The 24744-nt window shown below is 37.3% G+C and overlaps 1 long non-coding RNA gene across 3 annotated transcripts in view; it reads right to left on the reverse strand.

Moving 5' to 3' along the window:
• LOC125170465 (uncharacterized) overlaps positions 1-24744 on the reverse strand; it is a 160063-nt gene that overhangs the window by 37863 nt on the left and 97456 nt on the right. Inside the window, exon 4 of one of the 3 annotated variants that reach the window (XR_007154050.1) lies at positions 13301-15186. The exons of 1 other annotated variant lie outside the window; for it this stretch is intronic. This is a non-coding gene — a long non-coding RNA (uncharacterized LOC125170465). Of the gene's footprint in view, positions 1-13300; positions 15187-15267; positions 16016-24744 lie in introns of those variants that run through there. One more of the 3 variants, XR_007154039.1, reaches the window with a different exon arrangement.

A 24744-nucleotide genomic window follows, 5' to 3' on the forward strand; every position in this document is an offset into this window, starting at 1 on the left:
TCATTTCAAACAATTTTTTTGGCTACACTTCTATCCTACTACAGATTATAACCATATCTATATCTATATCTAATAGATAGATAGATAGATGTACACATATATATATATATATATATAATGATAAATACCAAACAAAAAATGAATTTTCCCAGACACAGAGTGGGAGACTCATTTTGCATATTGAATGCATTCCATGAAATGTTTCCCCATGGTTTGAGCTTCTCAAGGGCAGGGACTGAGTTTTGTGATTATTCTTTTCATTCTTAACACACAGCACAATGCCAGGCATATACTACACGCTCAGAAATGCTGACTGTATAAATGACTGGACAATATAACCCAATTCCCTGGACCACTGATTACCTTGGGATGTGATTTCAAAATGTAATGTTTTAAGGTTCTTAATTAAAAATGCAGTAGCCTGAGGAATAGTTAGGCAGCAGCAAAGTAATAAGCCTATTATTCTATACTTTAGTGCCCCTGCAGGTTGCTTGGAATAGCAGTCTTGGTCCAACCATTTTCCTGAGCTTCTTGGAGAGAATGGCATGTTGGGGGAACGTGGGGGTGGTTGGGCATTACTCCTGACGCGTATCACCGACTCCTTCCTTTACAATCCACACGCATTCCTGTTTTCCCAGACTGGTGAATCGGTGACTACATGTTCCCATGGAAACTAGATGTCAAGAATCCCTGCCATTTCTTGGCTATCGCCTGCCCCATTTCTTTGTCCTCCCCTTGCAGAGCCTCTACGGGTCTGGAAGTGGTGATTTGCGTTCCCAGTACACTTTAGCCAGCCACCTGCTCTTGCTGTCTCTCTGTTTGCTTCCCACTGCCTTACTCTGAAGCTTAGCTGTGGGAATGACTCCCAGACCCTCTTTGTTACCTGAAAGTGGCCTTTCCCGATCTTTTCATCTCTTGTTGTACCCAGAATCCATGTAAGTCAGATTCTGGATATGTCGTGATGCGGATATCTGACCCCATGTCTCTGTAATCTGTCCACTCCTCGCCACCTCTCTATTATTATGTTGGTGAAAGCCACAAAATTTCTCATTTAGAGAACTGTAATATTCCCCTGGTTCTACTCCTGCTTTTCTACCATGTGTCCTCAATTGAGCTGCCAAAAGTATCCTTTGTATGTAGAAGACAGACAATGTTACTTCCTTGTTTAAAACCATGCCATGGTGGGGCGGGAGGGGGGGGGGGTTCAGTCTGTGGAGACTCCAACCCTTGGTCTCCAGGTCGTAAGTTCATAAGTTCTATACCCACATTGGGTATAGAATTTACTTTAAATGAATAAATAAGTAAAATCTTTAAAACAAACAATCAGGGATGGCTGGGGGGCTCAGTGGGTTAAGCGTCCGACTTTGGCTCAGGTCATGATCTCACAGTTCTTGAGTTCGAATCTCACATCGGGCTCTGCACTAACAGTGAAGAGCCTGCTTAGGATTCTCTTTCTCTCTTCCTCTCTCTCTCTCTCTGGCCCTCCTCCACTTGAGCTCTGTCACTCTCAGAATAAAAAACAAACAAAACAACCCTATAGCGACTCCTCATTTTCCCTCAGAGTAAATCCTTACAGGAGTTTACAAGGACACATCTGACATGGCCCTGTTATTACTGTGACCTCTCTTTCAGATGGTCTAAGAGCTCCCAGACGTCATGAGTGTGTCTTCCTCCTCTTTACACTAGCGGCATTTTGCACAACATCTGGTACCCACTGCCCAACAGCGTGTCTTTATACGCTGAATACCTGTGCAGTTTCCCAAGGAAGAGCTAAAGCCTACGGTCTTCCCCCATCGTTCCCTCTCTCTGAGTCTGCCAGCGGGCATTCTGAGCTGAAGGGAATCAGGCTCCGGGACGATCTTGCATCACTGTGCAATAACCACAGAGGTGCCAGAATCAAGCCCTGAATCTGGTGGTGACCATGTAGTTAGCCGCCAACCATTTGACTTCGCAGGGTATTTATTCCTATTTCGGTTGAAACTATCTTTCAAATATAAATCCTTTTTTGTTAAAAGTCAAATACTTCTTTTTGACACTACAACATCAGCAGCTAATTAACATGTTGGTAGTCAGTTTAAAATCATTGATGTAATATAATGTCACATTTCTTATTGTTCCTTAAGCCTCAGAAATACAATAGTCTCTCAGAGCGATGGGCTGTATTTTAATTATGTAAATACCATAAGCTCAATGGAATGGAAATTCACATTTTATTAGAGATTTTCATAACAGAAGCACTTTTCAGAGATTTTTTTCTGAAGCATTTACTTGAGAGTGTATATCATGCAAGATTTTTATGATAGCAATTCTCGAAAGAGTTTAAAGTATTTATACATTGATTCAACTCTCCTGCATTTTAAAGAGTGTGTAAATATTTAAAACTTAAGTTATTTAAGAGGCACCTGGGTGGCTTAGTTGGTTAAGCCTCTGACGTCGGCTCAGGTCATGATCTCACAGCTCCTGAGTTCGAGACCCACGTCAGGCTCTGTGCTGACAGCTCAGAGCCTGGAGCCTGCTTCAGATTCTGCGTCTTCCTCTCTCTCTCTGCCCCTTCCCCGTTTGCACTCTGTCTCTCTTTTTCTCAAAATACATAAACATTAAAAAAATAAGTTATTTCATTATCTTAAAAAGAAATACAAAAACCCATTAGCCATTATTGCCCACTTACCCCTAATGCCCCCCCCCCCAACCCTAGGTAACCATCTATCTTCTATCCCTCTCTACAGATTTTCCTATTCTGAACATTTCATATAAATAGGACGATGCAATATGTAGTCTTTTGTGAGCAACTTCTTTCACTTACATATTTTCAAAGTTTATCAGTGTTCTTCCATGTATCAGTACTTCACCATTTTTTTATTGTTGACTAATATCCCATTGTATGAATATACCACATTTTGTTGACCTGTGGATCACTTGATGGATACTTGTTTCTCCAGTTTGGCTATTCTGGAAAATGCTGTTATGAACATTCCTGTAAATGTTTCTGTGTGGTATATTTCCATTCTTTCATGGTATTACCTAGAGGTGGAATTGCTCAGCTGTATGATCATCATTCTATGTTCAACCACTTAAGGGACTGCCACAGTGTTTTTCAACCTGGCTACGCTAGTTTCCATTCCCATCAGTAATGTGTCAGAGTTCCAATTTATCCACTGTCTCCTCACCACGTATAATTGGCTGTCTTTGTTTATAACCACCCTAACTGGTGAGAAGTGGCATCTCATTGTGCTTTCATTTACATTTCCTTAGTGATTAGTAACGTTGAGAATCTTTTCACGTGTATATTGGTCAGTTATATACGTTGGAGAAATGTCTATTCAGATCATTCACTCCCGGTTTAGTTGAGTGATTTGTTTTATTATGAAGTTGTAAGAGTTCTTTATGCGTTTTAGGTTCTGGTCTAGATACAAATCAGATAAATGATCTGCACACATGTTTTCCCATCTGTGTGCTGTCTTTTTCCTTTCTTGATGATGTGCTGTTTGAAGCACAAAAGCTTTTAATTTTGATGGAGTTCAATTTATCTATTTATTTTGTTGCTTATGCTTTTGGTGTCATATCTAGGAAGGTTTTGCCTACCCCAAGGTCACAAAGATTTACTCCTACATATACTTGAGTGATGTTTATAGTTGTAGGTTTTACTTTTAGGTCTATAACCCATTTTGAGTTAATTTTTTTGTGTAAGATGTGAGGGGGAAGATGAACTTCATTCTTTGACATGTGGAAATCCATTTGTCTCAGCAATATGACAATAAGATTATTTTTATTGTCAGTGGGGGAGGGGCAGAGAGAGAGGGGTGGGGGAGACAGAGAATCTGAAGCAGGCTCCAAGCTCTGAGCTGTCAGCTTAGAACCCAACTTGGGGCTCTAACTCACGAACTTTGAGATCATGACCTGTGCTGAAGTTGGCTGCCTTACCAACAGAGCCATCCAGGGGCCCCAAAACTCTTCTTTCTTTATTGAATTGTTTTGGCACCCTTATGAAAAAAATCAATGGACCATAAATGTAAAGGACTATTTCTGGGCTTTTCATTCTCATCGATCCTTATGTCACACTGTGCCACACTACCTTGATACTAGCTTTGTATTGAGATCAGATTGCGTGAGTCCTCCAACTTTGTTCTATTTTTCAAGATTGTCTTGGCTGTTCTAGGTTCCTTTCATTTCCGTGTGTTTTTCTCCAAACAATTCAAATTTATTTTGTATATAACAGATACTATATTTGAATATCTATCCTTCAGTAAAAAGGTCTTGATAGTTCTTAAAATTTTATTTAAAATGCGCACCCAGTCTGATACCTGTTTTCAATAGAAAACACAGTGAGTCAGCCCTGCTGTGATTCACATTAGAGTTTCCAAGGAGCCAAGATTGAGTTTTAGATAACTGATCTATTCCCTACTACTTAACATTAAATGTCTCTTATACCTTATTGTTCCCCACTAAGCTCTTGCTTTATCAAACAGAAAACGTGCCTGCAGACATGTGATGCTTTTTAAGAGTCTGAGTTCTCTTCAAAGATACTCCAGATCAATTCATTATGATGTTTTATTATTTTCCTGTAGTTTGCATTTAACTAGTCAGTGATTTGACCAACCTAGTTTCATGTCCTGTAAAGACTGGGCACTACCTGATTCTTCTGTATATTTCTCATATGCACTAACTCTGAAAAATGTCAACATTTTAAAGTATATCTTTTGGTTCTGAAATCATTTCTAGAAGAAATGGAAATATAGCTTATAACTGAAAAAATCTAGGGCAGCCTTATTTATGTAATGAAAATAACTTTACTTCCTTTGATTAGCATGATAATTATTTATCATCTCTAAATAGTTACAGATTGCTGACACAGCTGAAAATAATAATTATTCTTACTTTGCAAATAGATCATTGAAATTCATGATTCTGGACATTTCAAACGAATGGAAAATAGAACATGATGTGTATTTTATGTGGGTTCAATTAATTGAAGGCAAAATACTTTCTGGAAAAGACTTATCTAAAAATAAATAAATAAAGCAATTATTTAAAAACATCCTGTTACTTTTTAAAGCATCAACATGAAAGATGGGATAGCTGCTTACAGCCAAGAGAATATGGTAACTGATTGAAATACATAATCAGGGAAGGAGTTTGGTTTTGTCCATTTTCTGTTTTTCGTTTTCTTAACATTCTCTGCTGATGACTCTAGATTTTCTTTGATTTATATGAACCCCTAAAAGGTTGCCTTTCTTCCTGGCTTTCTCAAAAAAATTCTGCCTCAATTTCAACCAAACAAATATGAACTGACTGCTTAGAGCAGGACTTCACAAATTTTAATGTTCCTATCATAAACCAAGTAGTTTTAAGATGGAGATTATGATTCAATATGCGTGGGGCAAAGCCTGAAATTCTGCATTTCTTTTTTTTCTTTTTACGTTTATTTATTTTGAGAGAAAAAGAGAGAGAATAAGTGAGGGAGGGTGAGGGAGAAAGGGAGACAGAGAGGAAATCTCAAGCAGGCTCCACTCTGTTAGTGAGGAGCCCAGCATGGGGCCTGAACTGACACCATGAGGTCATGACCTGAGCCAAGATCAAGACTCAGACACTCAACCAACTGAGCCACCGAGGTGCACCTGAGATCTGCATTTCTAACAAACTCACAGGAGATGCTAACATGGCAGGTAACAAGGACTTAGAGGATAAAGGACTTCAAGAACTTACCTTTCATGACAAGATCTGCGTATCTTGTTAAGACATTACAAGTTCCAGAATACATCACCTCTATTAAACAGTTCCTAGATATTCTTCCAGAGATAAATGATGCACGCAAAATAATATTTATAAAATTTTAAACACAAAAAGTAGCACCTAATAGTGTTCTGCTTTTTTGTTTTATTTAAATATATCTTGGAGAATGTTTAATATCATTTTTTTCTTTAAATCTACTTTCTAAATCATTGGTGCTTCCATGAGAAAACTATTAATTTTATATATGAGTAATGTACCCAGGTAGCCTGCTGGATTTTGATACTCTTCATCATTTTTTTTCAGTTAATTCTCTAGACTTTTTCCAGTTTTATCATATCAGCTTTGAATAAAGATAATTTCCAGTATTTATATGTATAAAGACTTGAAACTTAAGGAAGAAGTTTGAATTGCAGACACAAATTTTAGGTGGCTTTAGTATAGAGACATTATTTAAAACTATGGGACTAGATAACTATACTTTAAGGTACCATATAATTTATCATGTTTACTGTTAACTTTCTCTCTTAGGTGTAACATCAATGAAGAAAGAATACGCCTGTTGTGTTCACCTTTGTGTTTCAGGAGTTTAGAATAGTGCCTAGTGTCAAAAAAATATTTCTGAGTTTTGTTGATTGAGAAAAGGTTATATATTGAGAGTGGAGAGAAGGGAGAAAGGCATGTTGAAGATTTAAGGAGAGCAAACTTATGAAATAATGTTCTGACAAATTGGGGAATTGACTGGGGAAGTGTCATATTGCTAGACAAGGCTAAGAATCTAATATTTGTGATCATAATTTAATCTGAGTCTTTTCAGTGTGGTTCTCGTTTCTTGGGCCACATTTAGATACAGCATTAGTGGAGCAGAGTCAGCAAAGAGCTCAGTTCAACTAAGGTAGGAGTTTCTAAGTGATAAAAAAAGAATGTTTGGAGACTGGTCCTAAGGGATATCCCAAATGGATATTCCAGAATATAGATATGATTATATAGTCTTAAACTATGATTTAAACCAATGATTGCTGAAAATATTTTTTTATTTTTTTAAAAATTTTTTTTTTTCAACGTTTATTTATTTTTGGGACAGAGAGAGACAGAGCATGAACGGGGGAGGGGCAGAGAGAGAGGGAGACACAGAATCGGAAACAGGCTCCAGGCTCTGAGCCATCAGCCCAGAGCCTGACGCGGGGCTCGAACTCCCGGACCGCAAGATCGTGACCTGGCTGAAGTCAGACGCTTAACCGACTGCGCCACCCAGGCGCCCCTGAAAATATTTTTTTTAAAAGGTTGAAGAGAGGGCAGTGAGATTAATAATGGTGCGTGAAATCTGAACTGCCCAGAGAGCAATGAAGTCCTCTACCTAAAGGGTTGAGAGACAATGAAAAAGTAGTAGGATAGATTGGAGATCCTAACTGATGATAAATTGTTTAAGTGTGGGGTTGGATGAGGGCAATTAGTATAGTTCCTGGGTTAGGAAGCCAGCAATTAGTGGTCTTTGAGTGGAATGGTTGAAACTATAATTCTGGGTACGATGGGATCATTGAAGTGTTGAGGTGAGGTGTAGGAAGAGATGTTTGGAAGCCCGGTAAATGAACTGAAACATTTACCCAAACCTCAAATCCCAAATAATACATAATTGTTACTAATAATACGCTGGTGCCCCATGATATACAACAAAATGGTGGCAATCTTATTCCATACAGCTGATCAAACATGTGCACTGTCACATTTGGCTAGCTTGTACCCAAAGTACATAGTAATTACAAAGAAGAATGTCAGTGAGTTCGACATTTGCTAAGTCCCAAGACAAGATTCTCTTAGACTCTGGAAGGGAGAAAACTAAACTCATTGTTCTATTGTAGTTAGAGTTTATGTCTAATTAAATTAAAGAACAGATTGAATACTTTAACGTATCTCATGTTCATATGGCATGAAAATCCTTGATTGGCAGCTGTGTCAATCAGTAAGAAATCAGGGGAAGGCAGAAATAAGATGAATATTTAGAAGTGGGAATTAGAGGCAGCACTATTTCTAAAATACTCCTTGCTGTTTATATGGCAATATCAATAATTGAGATATGATGTTATTGAGTTATTAATACATTATAAAAAACACAATAGTAATTAAAACATCATGAGTTTTAGTGGGGCACCTGGGTGGCTCAGTCAGTTAAGTGTCCAACTTTGGCTCAGGTCATGATCTCACAGTTCGTGGGTTTGAGCCCCGTGTCAGGCGCTGTGCTGACAGCTCAGAGCCTGGAGACTGCTTCGGGTTCTGTGTCTCCCTCTCTCTCTCTGCTCCTCTCCTGCTTGCTCTATCTCTCTCCCTCTCTCAAAAATAAACAAACATTAAAAAAATCAAAATAAAATAAAATATCATGAGTTTTAGTATCTACCTACTATAACTTCTTTATCACCTTTTTCGATTTTAAAGAGGTAAACACATAACAGACAAAAGCATATATCTTGAGCTCTACATTTCTCCCCTCATCCTTAAATTCCAAAAAATGTAAACCATCATTTTTATGATCACCATGCCCATAAAACATTGAAATACATTTTGAGATAAGTAGCACAAAAATGACTTTGACATTAAGCATCATAACTTATACACAGATGCATAGTTACATAATTCCCAGGAATTTAAAGTGAGCTGAACCTTCCATATTTTACCATTTACCATTTTTTTTGGTTGGAAATTTTCATACATGCTCAGAAGCAGAAAGAACTGTATAATGAACTTCCATGCACTCATAATCTAAATTTTCAATTGTCAAGATTTAATACATTTTTTATTATTTTCTTTTTTTTTACTGAAGTCTTTGGAAAAAAAATGCCAAATATATTATAATTTCACCCCTACTTATTTCACAATTATATACTTCAGGATTCTAATGTTAAATTTACTGGGCAGTTTTTTCAAGACTTTGCCATGTTTTGTCTTTAAAAAAAAAGCTTATTCTTCTCAATTCACATCTAGCAGGAGTAGAGTTAAAAAAATTAATTTGAAAAACAAATACAAAAATACATGGAAAAATTTTAGGATACAGATCAATTGGATAGAGCAGATAATATGTTATTTTTCTCATTAATCTTAAAATATTGTGTATTTGCATGTAGTTGTAAGAACATATTATAGAATAATTCTATTTACCCTTTGCCCAGGATTCCCCAATGATAATCACTTGCAAAAATATAAAATGATAGGGGCACCTGAATGGCTCCATCGGTTGAGTGTCCGACTTCGATTTAGGTCATGATCTCATAGTTCGTGAGTTCGAGCCCCACATCAGGCTCTGTACTGACAGCTCAGAGCCTGGAGCCTGCTTCGAATTCTGTCTCCATCTCTCTCTGCCCCTTCCCTGTTCATACTCTGTCTCTCTCTCAAAAATAAATAAAACATTTTTAAAAATTTAAAAAAATAAACATAAAATGATATCACAACCAAGGTATTGACATTGGTACAGCCAGGATATAGAACATTTCCATCACCACAAAGATCACTCATGTTGCCGTTTTGTGGCTACCTTCCACTTCCCTCCTGTTCTCATCCCTTTCTTTTGTGTATGTGTGTTATTTCATTTTTGCTTCTGTTTTAATTTAAATCCAAGTTAGGTAACATATAGTGGAGTAATGGTTCAGGAATAGAATTCAGTGATTCATCGCTTACATATAACACCCGGTGTCCATGCCACCACATGCGCTTCTTAATGCCCATCACCCATTAGGCCATCCCCCCACCCACCTCCCATCCAGCGACCCTCAGTTTATTCTCTGCATTTAAAAGTCTCGTTTGGTTTGTCTCCCTCTCTGTTTTTATCTTAGTTTCCCTTCCTTTCCCTTATGTTCATCTGTTTTCTTTCTTAAATTCCACATATGAGTGAAATCATATATCTGTCTTTCTCTGACTGACTTATTTCACTTAGCATAATACAATTTAGTTGCATCCATGTTGTTGCAAATGGCAAGATTTCATTCTTTTTAATCACGAGGTAATATTCCACTGTGTATATATACCACATCTTCTTTTTTAAAAAATATAATTTATTGTTAAATTGACTTCCATACAATACCCAGTGCTCATCCCAACAAGTGCTCTCCTCAATGCCCATCAGCCATTTTCCCCTCTCCCCCCAGCCCCCATCCACCCTCAGTTTGTTCTCTGTATTTGAGAGTCTCTTATGGTTTACCTCCCTATCTGTTTGTAACTTTTTCCCCCCTTTCCATCCCTGATGGTCTTCAGTTAAGTTTCTCAAGATCCACATATGAGTGAAAACATATGGTGTCTTTCTCTGACTGACTTATTTCATTTAGCATAATACCCTCCAGTTCCATCCATGTTGCTGCAAATGGCAGTATTTCATTCTTTCTCATTGGCAAGTAGTATTCCATTGTATATATAAACAACATCTTCTTTACCCATTCATCTGTTCATGGACATTTAGGCTCTTTCCATAATTTGGCTATTGGTGAAAACACTGCTATAAACATCAGGGTACATGTGCCCCTATGTATCTGCACTCCTGTATCCTTTGGATAAATTCCTAGTAGGGCTATTGCTGGGTCATAGGGTAGTTCTATTTGTAATTTTTTTTGAGGAACCTCCACACTGTTTTCCAGAGCGGTTGCACCAGTTTGCATTCCCACCAACAGAGCAAGAGGGTTCCCACTTCTCCACATCCTCACCAGCATCTATAGTCTCCTGATTTGTTCATTTTAGCCACTCTGACCAGTGTGAGGTGGTATCTCAGTGTACCACATCTTCTTTATCCATTCACCAGTTGATGGACATTTGGGCTCTTTTCTGTAATTTGGCTATTGTCGATAGCACTGCTATAGAAATCGGTGTGCATGTGCCCTTCTGAATCAGCATTTTTTATCCTTTGGATAAGTACCTAATAGTGCAATTGCTGAGTTGTAAGGTAGTTCTACTTTAAATTTTTTGTTCTCATCCCCTTCTTAATCCATGGTACCCACTGATTTGTTCTCCATGTCTATAATTTTGTGATTTCAATAATATTATATCAGTGGAATCATGCAGTACGTAATCATTTGTAATTGGCTTTTTCTAGTCCAACATAATTCTCTGAAGATTTATCCATATTGTTAGATTGAACAGAAGTCTATTCCTTTTTATTGCAAGTAGAACTCCACAGTATGGATCGTCCACAGTTTGTTATAGTATGGTTATTCACACAATGAAGGACACATGGAGTGTTTATAGTTCTGCTTTTGATGTCAAGTCTAAAAACTCTTTGCCTAGACCCAGATCCCTAGCTCTATGTTGAATTGGAGTGGTGAAAGTGGACATCTTTGCCTTGTTCTCAATCTTAGAAGAAGCATTCAGTCTTTTCCATTCAACATCTTGTTTTCTATAGGTTTCCATAGATGTTCCTTATCAAGTTGAGGGAATTACCTGCTCTTCCTATTTTTCCAACAACTTTTATCATGAATAGGTCTTGAATTTTGTCAGAAACCTTTTCTATATTGATTAATATGAACATGTGACTTTTGTTCTTTAGCCTGCTAATAAATTATTCTGATTGATATTCTAATATTGGACCAGCCTTGCATCCCCGAAATAAACTCCGCTTGGACTTGATGTATAAATCTCTTTACATATTGCTAAAATCTATTTGCTAACATTTTGATAAGGAATTTTGTGCCTACATTCATAATCTGTAGCTTTGTTTATTTAGGAGGATTTCCTTGGTACTATTTTTGCCTGGTTTGGGTATCAGTATTACTAGCTTCATAAAATGAATTAGAAAGTGTTCCTTGCTCCTCTATTTCCTGACATTGTATAGAACTGGTATTAACTTTTCTATAAACATTTAATGGAAATTTCTGGTGAAAGCATCTATGCTTTCCTTTTTGAGAATTTTTAAATTATGAATTCAATGTCCTTAATAGTTACAGGGCTCACATTGTGTCAACTGTGACACTTAATGTTTCTCAAGCAGTGGACAAAGAGGTTGTACAATTTGTATGTGTAGAGTTATTCATAGGATTACTTTATTATTCTTAGGTGTCTGTGAGTTCTGCAGTTATAGCCATGTTTCATCTTGGATATTGGTTATTTCTATGTTCTCTCTTTGTGTCCTTGTCAATCAAGGACAAATGTTGGTTTTATCCTACTATAAATATATTCCTAAAATATGATCGCCAGAAGATTATAACTTTTAGATCTATTTTCTTTCCACTTAATTTTTAGACAATCTTCCAAGAAATATTAAACATAGAGAAGTAAAAGTTACCTTACAATAATATGATCTTCCCTCATTTTTAAATCCGGGATTCTTTGAAACCAACGTATTTGCTTGTTCTCCAGCAGATGATATTTCTGGATACTCTTTATCCCCTTTCACTGTCTTCGATTTTCTGTCTCTTGGTTTGATATCTAAACTAGTTTTATCATAGTAGCCATTCAAAGTTTGGTTTTATACTTTTTACAGTGATTGGTGAGTTGACAAGTTATTTCCAAAGAAAACCTTTTCTTTCATCTTAATAACCAGAAGGTCACGTTAACAGTTATTATGTCCATTAGTACATGTTTTAGCTCTGAGGGAAAGTTACAAAATATTAGGTATACTAGGGTTCTTCAGACATGAAAGGAAATATATAGGTCTATGTATAAGAGGAGATTTATTATGAGAATTGGCTGGTGTGATTATAGAGGCTAAGCTATGCAGCATGTAGAGAACCAGAAAAGCCAATGGTATAATTCAGTCTGAATCTGAAGGCCTGAGAACCAGGAGAGCCACTGGTAAAAAGTCCCAGAGTCCAAAGGTCCTCCAAGGTCAGGAGAAGATGGATGTCCCAGCTCAAGAAAAGACAGAGAAAATTAGCTTTTTTGTCTTTTTGTTCTACTTGTGCCCTTAGTGGATTGGATGGTGCAGGCTCATATTTGTGAGGACAGGTCTCTTTACTCAGTGTACTGATTCAAATGCTAATCTCTTCTAGAAACACCCTCACAAACACACTTGGAAAAAATGTTTTACCAGCAACCGGGGCATGCTTTAGCCTAGTCAAATTGACACATAAAATTAGAAAATTCAGTCAGATTGCAAATGTCCGCTTACAGATATTTAAAGCCAAACAATACCTTAAACAAAAACATTGCAGAAGATTCTGATAAAATACCAGAAGGACATATTATAAAATCTATTGCTTTATGATGTCTAAAAAGAGAGAACATTTATCTTTCCAGCTTGAGTTTAGGTGAAAACCTGCCAACAAAGAAGTCAACAAACTAGACAATATCTGGGGGTGCTTTGAGGAGACTTTTACTTTAGTTCATTAAAGAACCAGCAAAGAGATGTATTTCTAATTTTGTAGCCCAAGTTTGGTGGCCCTTGACATGCTCACAAAAGAAACAATCTTTGACTACTGGTTATTTCTCAGTGAGTTTTATTTATTCATTTATTTATTTATTTTTTAATGTTTATTTTTGAGAGAGAGAGAGAGAGAGAGAGACAGAGTATGAGTGGGAGAGGGGCAAAGAGAGAGGGAGACATAGAATCCCAAGCAGGCTCCAGGCTCTGAGCTGTCAACACAGAGCCCCACATGGGGCTTGAACCCACAAACGGTGAGATCATGATCTGAGCTAAACTGACCGGGCCACCCGGGTGTCCCTTCTTAGTGAGTTTTAAAACTCTTTATATTTCCAATCCAATTTTGGATCCTTTATATAATTCATTAAGAGACCAATTTATTTGCACTTTATCCAACGAGATTTACTGTTTCCCCTTCAGTTCTTAACATTTTAGTGACTGTTGTCTCTTAAGTCGGTCAATATTAGCAGGTGCTAAAGCTGGCAGTGAGAGTGAAATTCCTGAACCCTAATTTTCTTTAGTCTATTGTTCCCCAATAAAAAAAAGAACAATGTTTTCTGAAGTGGAACTCTCTAGTTTGAAAGGATAGCCTCGACAGTAGCCACAGAGAGGGTTGGCTAAGACGCTCTCACCCGGCACTTGACGGACAGTGTGGACTTTGAGACTTTGAGCAGCAGCTCCACCAGCACTCAGCCTCCTCCTGCGGGCACTGTCCACAGGATCATTTCTCAGCACTGCTCTGGCGCCTCTGTTTATTTTCTCATCCAGCTCATCCCTTCCACCACCAATTACATCCACATGGATGAATCACAAGCTTATAATTTTCTTTTGCTGGGTCCTTAAAGGCACCTCAGGAATTCTTCCTCTCCACACCTGTACTTTTCATAGAACATAAATGGCCTTTCGAATCTATAAATAATCCAATCAACACTGAACACTGCCTTCCGTTGCTGACAACTGCTGTTCACTAGGTGCTCACACTGGGCCTTCATGCTGTTTGCATCGGCAAATCTTTTCCTTTTATGTTACTCAGTATACATTCTTTGTGCTATTTACTTTGGAGTTTTGAAAAAGAAAAAAAAAAAAAAGATTCCGCCCACTAATCCTTTCAAAGAAGCATTAGATAATAACATTTTACTTATTTAATGGGGAGATTGAGATAGCTGTGTAGTCACGATGGGGATATTGTTTTTAATCACAGTCATTTGAGTAAGAACATTGTTCATATATGTTTTATGTATGCTTTCTTAAAATTTCTATGACTCATTACAAAGTACTATTGTGTGAACCACTGGAACTCTGTTTAACTCAGCTTGATTGGAAAATCATACAAAATATGGAATTGTTCAATGGGAAATCATTATTGAGAATCAAAAGTCTTCTTCAATTTAAACTCCTTTATGAAGGGCCCCTAAATAGAATGAAAAACTTGTAGTTGCTAGCAAAAAGAGACAAAAAGTTCTAAAGAAAAAAACAAAATGGGAAAACACAGACATCATTCATAAAAACCTGGGAAGCTGTCTTCCATGTACTTTCAGCTTCAACAAACATTTGGTAGGTATTCTATGGATGAAAGCACACTAGAGCAAGTCTTTAATGATCCATTTATAACCCCCTTTTAGAAAAAAGCCACGTAACATTGCATTGAAATAGGAGAAGTTGGTATAGAAGCTGCCATGCTCCTAATTTGAAAAAGAGCCGAAAGGGAGGGTACATTTTGAGAGAGAAAATAAATATAACCCTTGTGCAGTAGAAATGTAATTCCTGTACGTATCTGTAAAAGTGTGACCTAAAAGACCTAGTAACCATGTTAATAACAACGTGCCCACCAAATCTTAACAGTTTGCAGAGAAGCCTTAACTGGGTTCAGTCATATCTCCTGTGCTGGCATCTTCATGGCTGCATCACTCTCTCAAGGCTGTGTCCTTGGAACAGCCTCTGGAAATGGGAAAGGCAAGTGGAACCCATATTCCAAGGACACGGGTGGGGGGTGAAGAGCCTTTGAATGCCTGGGTCAAAGCCAGTCATGTCTGTTTGATGAACTTCTCCCAAATCGGAGTGCTGAAGCAGAAACTTCATCTTATTAGGAGAAGATCGAACAACTGGCAGTTGTCAAAGAGCAATGATGTCTAAGCAAAAAAAAAAAAAAAAAAAAATCACAATTTTTGTCTATATGTAAAAAAAACTCTCACCTGGAAATTATGTAAGTTAAGAACTGGACAAATATTTTGAAATATTTTAGGGAGCCGATGAAAATAGGGAACTTACTCCCCAAATGAGATGTAATACATATTTTTATCTTATTTTACAGGAATGTCTATATGATAACAGATGTGTAGTACTGTGGCCTAGGTATTAGAATCAGTCTGCTTTCTTCCAATGGACGAGAACTATCCCTCAAAGGAATTACCTAAATGCTTTCTGCTTTACAGTTTTTCCATCATAGAAAATTTAGTTTCTAGGTATGTTTTGAAATAAGAAACATGCAGCAGTAATAATGGTAGCGTTACAATTATAATTGCTGTATAACATATCACCCTAAAGCTTAGTAGCATAAAATGAAATCAATTTATTTTATCTAACAAGTTCTGTGAAACAGGAATTTGGACAGGACTGGGCTGGGTGATTTTTCTGCTCCTTGGTCTGTTGACGGAGGTCACTTATTGGCACTCCACTGGTGGATGGGTTGGTTTGGAGAATGCAAGACAATTCCACTCATGTTTCTGGGGATGGCTGAAAGACTAGGTTTAGTTGGGACTGTCAACCAGAGTGTCTAAACTTGATCTCCATCATGGCCTTCTCAGCGTAGCTGGATTTCTTTCCTGACAGCTGGATTTCCTAGAGAGGTCATCCCAAGGCAGCCAGACAGAGCTTTATCACGTCCACCACAATTTCTTGGATACAAGTGAATCACTGGGCCAGCACAGGCTTCAAAGGGCAGAGAATCAGTCTCCATATCTTCATGGGTAGCAGCAAGGTCATATTATGAAAGAATTTATAGAATGAGAGATAACATTATAGCCATTTTTAGTATATACATCCTGGAAGATACAATTTGGAAATTCATTTATTGCCCAAGGTCACTTGAGTAACAAGTAGCAGATCTGATACATTAATGTAAGCCAAGCATGACTCCAAAGACTTTTCCATAAGAATTTTGTCATGAATGTGAGGGAAAGAGAGGAGACATGAAGATAGAGGCAGAGACAGAGATAGAGAGAGAATCCTATGTTTTGAAAGCTTATTTTAGGATACAAATTAGATTTTGAAAATACCAAATAGTTTGACATTTATCTCACATTAAAAAATACTTATCCTATGAACATATCATCTGAACCAAAGATCTATTAAGATGGGAAATTTATTCTTCACTTTTACCTCTTATCCTTTTTTTGTAGCGTTGTGTCTGACATAAAGTTGATGATCAACAAAGATTTGTTGAATGAATGAATGAATGAATGAATGATGTATACAAATGCTGGCAAAAGAAACATAACTTGTACTTGGAAAAATAAAGGACAGTCTTAAGTATTTTTTGAGCATGCTTAAAATGTAAGCATTTTATATTTCCTTTGAACTGCCTATTGAAGCCTACTACCTATCAGATTAGTTTTCCTGTGTACTAGACTTAAAGGGCTTAAGGATATATATTCCCTTCTCCCTCTTTAGCACTAACTTTATGGTAAAAAATATTTGGATAGAAAGATAAAACAAATAGTTTATGTGTAACAGTATGCTGGTTATTTCACACATAATATTCAATTAAATAAAATGTCTAAAGCATATAACACTACAATGAAAAGCATAAACAAATAATGTACCATATTTTTATATTTAAAACCTGAAAAATTGCATGATTTTCAACTTTGACATGTTATTTAGGAAGCTACATTTTAAGGGGCATATAATTATAATGTATATAAATATGTCATATATAGAAATGTTTATCCAATAGCTATACATTTTCTAAAAGTACAGTTCATTTTATTACATACTCTGATAAATCTCCTTTCTCTTAAAACATTGGAAACGGATGAATAGTATTCGTTTCTAAATTCTGTCAGAATTTCCCAAGGCAATAGAGAGGATTTTTCCATTGCTTAGGAATGAAGCATTTGGTATAATTTCTTTGCTCGGAGGAAATGTTTCTATATGAGAAAACACATTGTTGCCATGGTGATACATCAAAAAATCATTTAAAAAATGCAAGGTGACATAGAACCTCTTCTATTCTGTTTTTGAAAACAGTTCAGATTTTTAAAATATACAAAGAAATTTTATTTTTGAAAAGTCCTTATAAGGAAACAGTGTAATAAATAAAACCAAATCAAATCAATATTTGTTTTGGTTACATTTCAAACTTATCATGAAAAGAAAACTCATTGGATCTCAAGCCAGTCTCCTGATTCCTTTTACTTCATTTGTTAACATTGAAAAATACCTAGCAGAGGGGCACCTGGATGGCTCAGTTGGTTAAGCGTCTGACTTCAGCTCAGGTCATCATCTTAACAGTTTGTGAGTTCAGGCCCCGCACTGGGCTCTGTGCTGACAACTCAGAACCTGGAGCCTGCTTCTGATTCTGTGTCTCCCTCTCTCTCTGCCCTTCCCCTGCTCTCTCTCTGTCTCTCTTTCCCTCTCCCCCAAATATAAACATTAAAAAATTATATAAAAAAAGAAAAATATGTAGCAGAAAGTGGGTAGTGTGAAGGGATCACCTTTTACTGGTCAGTGTAGAAACACAGAATACATAAATGTATTAAAAAGCATTCTATCCAGCTGTTGGTGGATTTCTTTCTCGGATTTGCTTTATCTACAATTAGCATTATTTAATGGATTACATTACTCTCCTAATCTCTTAGCTGGTGGGGTGAAAGGTGGCTAGCTATTTAATGGGTGAGTAAGTGCATTGGAAATGGCATTTGTTACCTATCAGAACTCAGAAGTGATTGTGGTAACAGTTTTGAACATACCACTTACCTAGGAAGAAAAAGAGGAAAAGAAAAAGACAATACATTCAAAAGCAAAAATCGCCCTCCACTTTGACTTCTCTGTTAAGACTGAGCCAGTCTGTGTCAAAATCTCTTTGTCGGCCTCTTGGACTTGAACGCCCCATTTAGTTCTGTATCAGTCTTTGCAGCTGGAGAGCCTCCAATGTAAGAGAGGTCAGCTCTCACACATTCAGCCGGCTTATCTGGCTTTCAGTGATCTGGGCTCCCAACTGCCTATCAGTTAGTTGGTTGAGGCATGCTTGTAGTCACAGCAGTTGGATCCTCTGAGATCTCACCAGAAGTTAGTCTATCCTGGCTGACAAAACTCGTCAGGCTCATGGGTTTTCTTCATCTCTGCTAGAGCCAAGTGATTACTTTTATGCAACCACCAGGCCTTACATATCTATCTCCCAGGATCCAAAAGCAAATACATATCACCTTCTTGTTTCCAAAAGATCTAAAGTAACCTGAATATTGGCACAAGTTCTTTAACCTTAAAATTGAATCTCTCAAAAAACAAACCTACTAAAAAATAAATATAGTCCCTCAACCTATAAATCTATCTTTCTTTCCTTTATTAAATGCAAATCATTACATATTTATAGAAACTCTGGAGGAATAGGATAATAATATCTCATGACATAAAGAAATAATTATGAGTCCTTTTTTTCATATTGAAAACTGTTTCTCCTAAAAATTATTTAAAAATCACACTTGTTTTTTTTTTTTTTTTAATTTTTTTTCAATGTTTATTTATTTTTGGGACAGAGAGAGACAGAGCATGAACGGGGGAGGGGCAGAGAGAGAGGGAGACACAGAATCAGAAACAGGCTCCAGGCTCTGAGCCATCAGCCCAGAGCCTGACGCGGGGCTCGAACTCACGGACCGCGAGATCGTGACCTGGCTGAAGTCGGACGCTTAACCGACTGCGCCACCCAGGCGCCCCTTGTTTTATTTTTTAAATGCTTAGTTATTTAGTTTTGAGAGAGAGGAAAAAGAGAGGATCCCAAGCAGACTCCACATGTCTACTGCAAAGCCCCACATGGGGCTTGATCTCACGAACCGTGGGATCATGATCTGAGCTGAGATCAAGAGTCGGATGCTTAACCAACTGAGCCACCCAGGCGCCCCCAAATCACTTCTTTTAAATACAGGAATAGTCTGTTGAATCACTGTATTTATTATATACCTGAAGCTAATATTACACTGTATGTTAACTAACTGGCATTTAAACAAAAACTTGAAAAGTGATAGGTAAAATAAAAGTTAAGTAAATAAAATGCACAAATGCTCATTTTAATGCTTTATTCTTTATGACAAAAGAGGCCATTGCTGCTGCTGCTGTCAGTTCCCTATAAAATGGTATTTGGGTTTTTTTAAGTGAGAATTACCACTTTCTTGGTAATTACCACTTTATGGAATCTTCAGTGCTTTCTTAGTAACCATATGTTTATAGGTGCAACATTCTTCAGCTTGAAAGTTGGGACTCTATCTTATTTATCTTCTGGCACTAGCAGAATGTTTTTCGTATAGAAGGCGCTCAATTGATGTTTATTTGATAAGTAATGTTGCTAAGTCACAGGAGTAAGTAAGTGTTGATAAATGGACCTGAAGATCTTGATCCTAATAATGAGCTCAGGCAGAAAATGTCTCAGGATTAATTTATACCTGCTAAGTGAGAGCTTTCCAAGGACGACAGGCCAGAAAGAATGTTCAATAATTTTATTCTAATTTAATTCACAACACAGAAAGGATACTCCAGTTATAGACAAATTTCCTTAGGAGATAATATGAATGAGTGTAGCAGATATTGCCGGTGTCTGACTGCAGCCCTCAGCACTCACTCTTCTCTTCCTTTCTAGAGCTTCCTATGCAAGCAACTGTGATGAGTTTGAGGGCTTCCTCTGGCCACGAAAGCCTGTGCCACCTAGTTATCCATGCGTAGTGCTGTCTGGACGTGCCAGGATGTTTATGCCTTGGGAACAGGCAATATGGAAGGGAGTTTAATACATAAATACCCCAGTGTCTTTGTCCCTCTGGTATTGACACAGTCTCCCAGAATTACCTAGCAGAACTGAACCCCAGTTCTCCAACCTACTCATTGATCTGTGCCCCTTTTCTTTCTCATCCTCTGACTTCCCTACTGCTGCTTGAAGGATCACTACTCAAATAAATTAATTGCACTGATTTTTTTTGCCTGTTTTTTTTTAAGTTTATTTATTTATTTTGAGGTGGGGGTGGGAGGAGCAGACAGAGAGGGAGAGAGAGAGAATCTCAAGCAGGCTCTGCACTGTCAGCATGGAGCCCTATGCAGGGCTTGAACTCACAAACTCTGAGATCATGTCCTGAGCCAAAATCAAGAGTCAGATGCTTAACTGACAAGCCACCCAAACACCCTGTTTGCCTGTCTTATCATTCCAAACTGCTACATCTTTCTTCTCTCATTTGAATTCTAAGTCATTTATCTATTTCATTGTCCTTTTTCTCAATAAGCCTTAGTGTCACTTGCCATGTATAATGAATTCTTATGGACACTAAGATATTCTCGTAAGCCGATTTCAAACAAATTTTTTATATTTAATAAAGATTCATGAAGTAACTGTTTACAGCCAACTTCAATTGATCAAGTAATTCTTACTTGTTATTAGCTAGAAGGACAATGAGGTTCTGAGCTTAAAGTTCATTATATGCCAAAACCTTCATTACTTTGCAACAAGAACACATGAAGTCACCTAATACTTATGTGACTCATAATACCTAGGATTCATAAGCTGTATGTTCTCAGTTCTATAATTCTTAGGAAAATCAGATACACTGGGAGACTTGAATGCTTTAGACACCAGATAATTTTAAATCCCAGTGACAGAATTGAGGACATATGATTAACTTTTATAGGAACTATGGAGAATACAACATAGTTCACAGCAAAACTCTTGTAGGGTAACTCCTAGCAAATGCACTTCTAATTTCTCAGCATCCTCCACACCAAATAGAATCACAGGTATTTTTCCAACAATTTAAATGTCCACCTTCCCACTTTCCATCAAGATATATATTTTGTTATTTTCCTTAAAAAGGAAAACTCAGAAGAATCTTGGAATTATTTCTTCCTCTGGCTCAAGTGATATTGTCCTAAGTATGCCCATATTGTTAATATTTTCATGGTGCACCTATTCACAAAGAGTTTTCAAATAGATTATTTCATGTAAACCAGTTGGATAGGTACAAAGGCATTATTGTTATTTTAGTTTGGAGGCTGGAAAGCTGGTACTCGTAAAAGTTAACTGCCTTAGCTGATGGAACGTGGAATCAGGAATAGCCCCTAATGTCCTTGGCTAGTTCCACTTGACCTTGGGTGGACTGGATGACACTTCTGACTCTGGAGAAATGCTTTCCCATTGTCAATTCTGTGTTATCAGAGAACTTTTGTACTGCTTGCAAAAAAGAAACATTTTTAGGAGAAAGTGAATATTCCCAGGACTGCATTCAGATTTCCAGTGAGAAGACAGTATTTATTTCATTTTTTTGTGTCGAATCAAATTAAATTCTTGGATGAAAGTATCCATCAAAATAGTAATTATGGAGAAAATTTTAAAAGCATAAATCCTGTGTAAACGATTGGATCTTAATGGAGCAAGTGAAGCCATTGGGTTTTCTTTGCTAAAGCGAACATCTGGTAAATTTATAGCTCATTGTGCTGTAGTTTAATGGCAAAAACAAAAACACTGTCTTCACTTCAGTAGTCAACCACCATAAGGAGTAAATGTTATTATCCAGAAAATAATCCCCTAAGAAAATGGATTTCTAACTGATTAGCAAAGCCGCATATGAAGACCCTACATAATAAAGCAACTTCGTTTCTTAGCAACAGGAGAATCAAACAGATTGAAATATGATGGGTTTGACAATGACATTGAATGAGAAATCAGTGTAACTTGAAAAAAAAAACAGCAGGAGAAAAGACGATAGGTATAGAGGAATGCTACAGAATACTTTTATATTTAAGATTTTAACCATAAATCTAGCACACAGAGGAGCATGATATTTGTAGCAAAACAAAAATCTGAGGGAAGCATTTGTTTTATAGGAGAAAATATTTCACTGTCTTTCATTATATTAGGAACTATTACAATCTAACAACCAATGTGGTAAGGAAAGAGTAAAGGCATAAATCCCACTTACATGCTTTTAAAATGCTATACCAGTGGAGCACCTGGGTGGCTCAGTCGGCTGAGCGTCCAACTTTGGCTCAGGTCATGATCTCACAGCCCGTGGGTTTAAGCCCCACGTTGGGCTCTGTGTTGACAGCTCAGAGCCTGGAGCCTGCTTCGGATTCTGTGGCTCCCTCTCTCTCTGACCCTAACCCACTCCCATTGTGTCTCTGTCTCTCTCAAAAATAAACATGAAAAAAATTAAAATGCTATACCAGTGAACTAATCATAAAAGGAAACACATTTTACAGATTAACTAGAATTTTAATGTCCTAGGAGGGAATTTTCACGAAAGATTGTGATATATCAAGTGCTTTTTTATATATTTTCTCTTGAACTTTCACTGGGATGAGGAAATTTTAATATATATAAATATTTTATTCACCTTAATGAACACTGTTGGTGAATAACTATTTACTGAGTGCTTACTGTGAACCAAGCTCTTTCTAATCAATTTACATACTTTAGTGTATTTGATCTTTACAACACCAGTAAGAATGGCACTTATTTTCCTCATTTTACTGAGGAAAGCAGACACTTAAAGAAATTTGCCTGTGGTAGGCAGAATTTTAAGACCCGTAAGAACCCCACTCTGTCAGGTGCATAATTCCTGCCTCTTATGGACTATATAATTCCCCTCACCTTCCATAGAGGCAGAATCTGTGAATGCATACAGTCACTCCTGTGATTAGGTTACCAATTAGTAGATTTTGAGTTAATCAAAAGAAAAAGTATCTGGGTAGGTTCCGTCTAATTAAATGAGTCCTTAAAAGGGTCTGACCACTTCTTGAAGGTAGAGAGACTGGAAATCTAAGAACACCTATGGAGGGGGGCCATGCGACCAGGACCTGAATTACACCTTTAGGAAATGAGAGCAGGTCGTGGCTGGCAGCTGGGACAGGGACCCTGGTTAGCAGACAACAGGGATCCTTGTTGGCAAACAGGGACCTCCATCATACAATCTCCAGAAAGTGAATTCTACCCATACTAGCCAACTTGGAAAGGGGACTAAAGCTTCAGCTGGAAATCACAGCCCTGGAAGGCACCTTGACTTCACCCTGGTGAGATCTTAAGAAGAGGGCTCCGGAGATAATAAACGGGTATCGTTTTAAGCCATTAAATTTGCGATAATTTGGTAATGCAGCTGTACAAGAACAATGTCTTGCATCAAGCCCTATTGCCAGTGAGTGAGATGAAAACACAGGGCAGTCTGATCCTGATTGTCTTGCTTTCAAACATCTTCATATCAATTTTCATATAAATTAAGGCCTTTTGTTTACAATCTATAGAAACTGACTTCAGGCTAACTCAAATAGAAATAAAAGTAAAACAATTTCATTTCATATGAAATACAGAAAATCTTACAGAACAACAAAGAAAGAAAGAAAGAAAGAAAGAAAGAAAGAAAGAAAGGAAAAGAGAAAAGAAAAGAAAAGAAAAGAAAAGAAAAGAAAAGAAAAGAAAAGTTAAAAAGCAAGGCTCAGGAAGAGCAGGGCAGAAAGCAGTTCCCAGAATCCCAGCTGGAAGATGCACAGCCTCTTTAAGCAGCTGTTATTGGAAAATGGCTCTTTCCACTGTTTCAAGCCTGCAGCTCAAGATTCCGATTCCCCAGGAGAGCCTGACTGCACACCTACGTTACAGGCCCACACCTGTAGTCAGGGGGGCTAAAAGTGTGATTGACCAAACTTCTAGAATCATAATGAGTAAGATTAAAGGAAGCAATAATGCAAGATTGCTTTTCATTTCTATTTTGTAAGAGGTGGGCGGCATATTAGGGTTCTCCACAGAAACAGAACCAATAGGATGTATATACTTAGAGATAGAGATTTCTTTTAGGGAAGTGGCTCACATGATTGTGGGGCCTGGTAAATCCAAAATTTATAGAGAAGGCTGGCAGGCTGGAAATTCTGGCCAGAGTTGATGCAGTCTTGAGTCCAAGGCAGTGTGGAAGGCAGAATTCCTTCCTCTTTGGGAATACTCAGCCTTTTCTCTCAAGGCCTTCAATTATTGGATAAGGCCCACCTACATTATGGAAAGTCAGCATCTACTGATTTAAGAGTTACTCGTGTCTAAAAAAATAGCTTCAAAGCAAACATGTAGATTGGTATTTGACCAAACAACAGGAAACCTGTAGCCAAGCCAAGCTGACATATAAAATTAACCATCACAAAAGGTCTTAGAAAAGTTGGTGGAGACTTCCGATGCTTCCACTAGGCTTTTTCTATATGTAGCCCTTTATTTTGGATGAAGAAACCAATGAACGGATTCTGAAAGTTACTGAGGATATCTTTCTATCATGAATGCCATAATATTATCAACGTTTGAATTGAAAATTATGTAAGTACAATTAACACTTAGCTCCAGCTTTAGCAAATTTATATTGATAGAAAAAATGGATTACTTGTCATAATCTTGATGAGAATTTACTTAAAACTTCTTCTAACATATATCTATTTCACCAATGATATTAATTGATTAAATATCATGC

The sequence above is a fragment of the Prionailurus viverrinus genome, chromosome A1, assembly GCF_022837055.1.
Source record: "Prionailurus viverrinus isolate Anna chromosome A1, UM_Priviv_1.0, whole genome shotgun sequence".
In the NCBI taxonomy this organism is placed as follows: domain Eukaryota; kingdom Metazoa; phylum Chordata; class Mammalia; order Carnivora; family Felidae; genus Prionailurus; species Prionailurus viverrinus.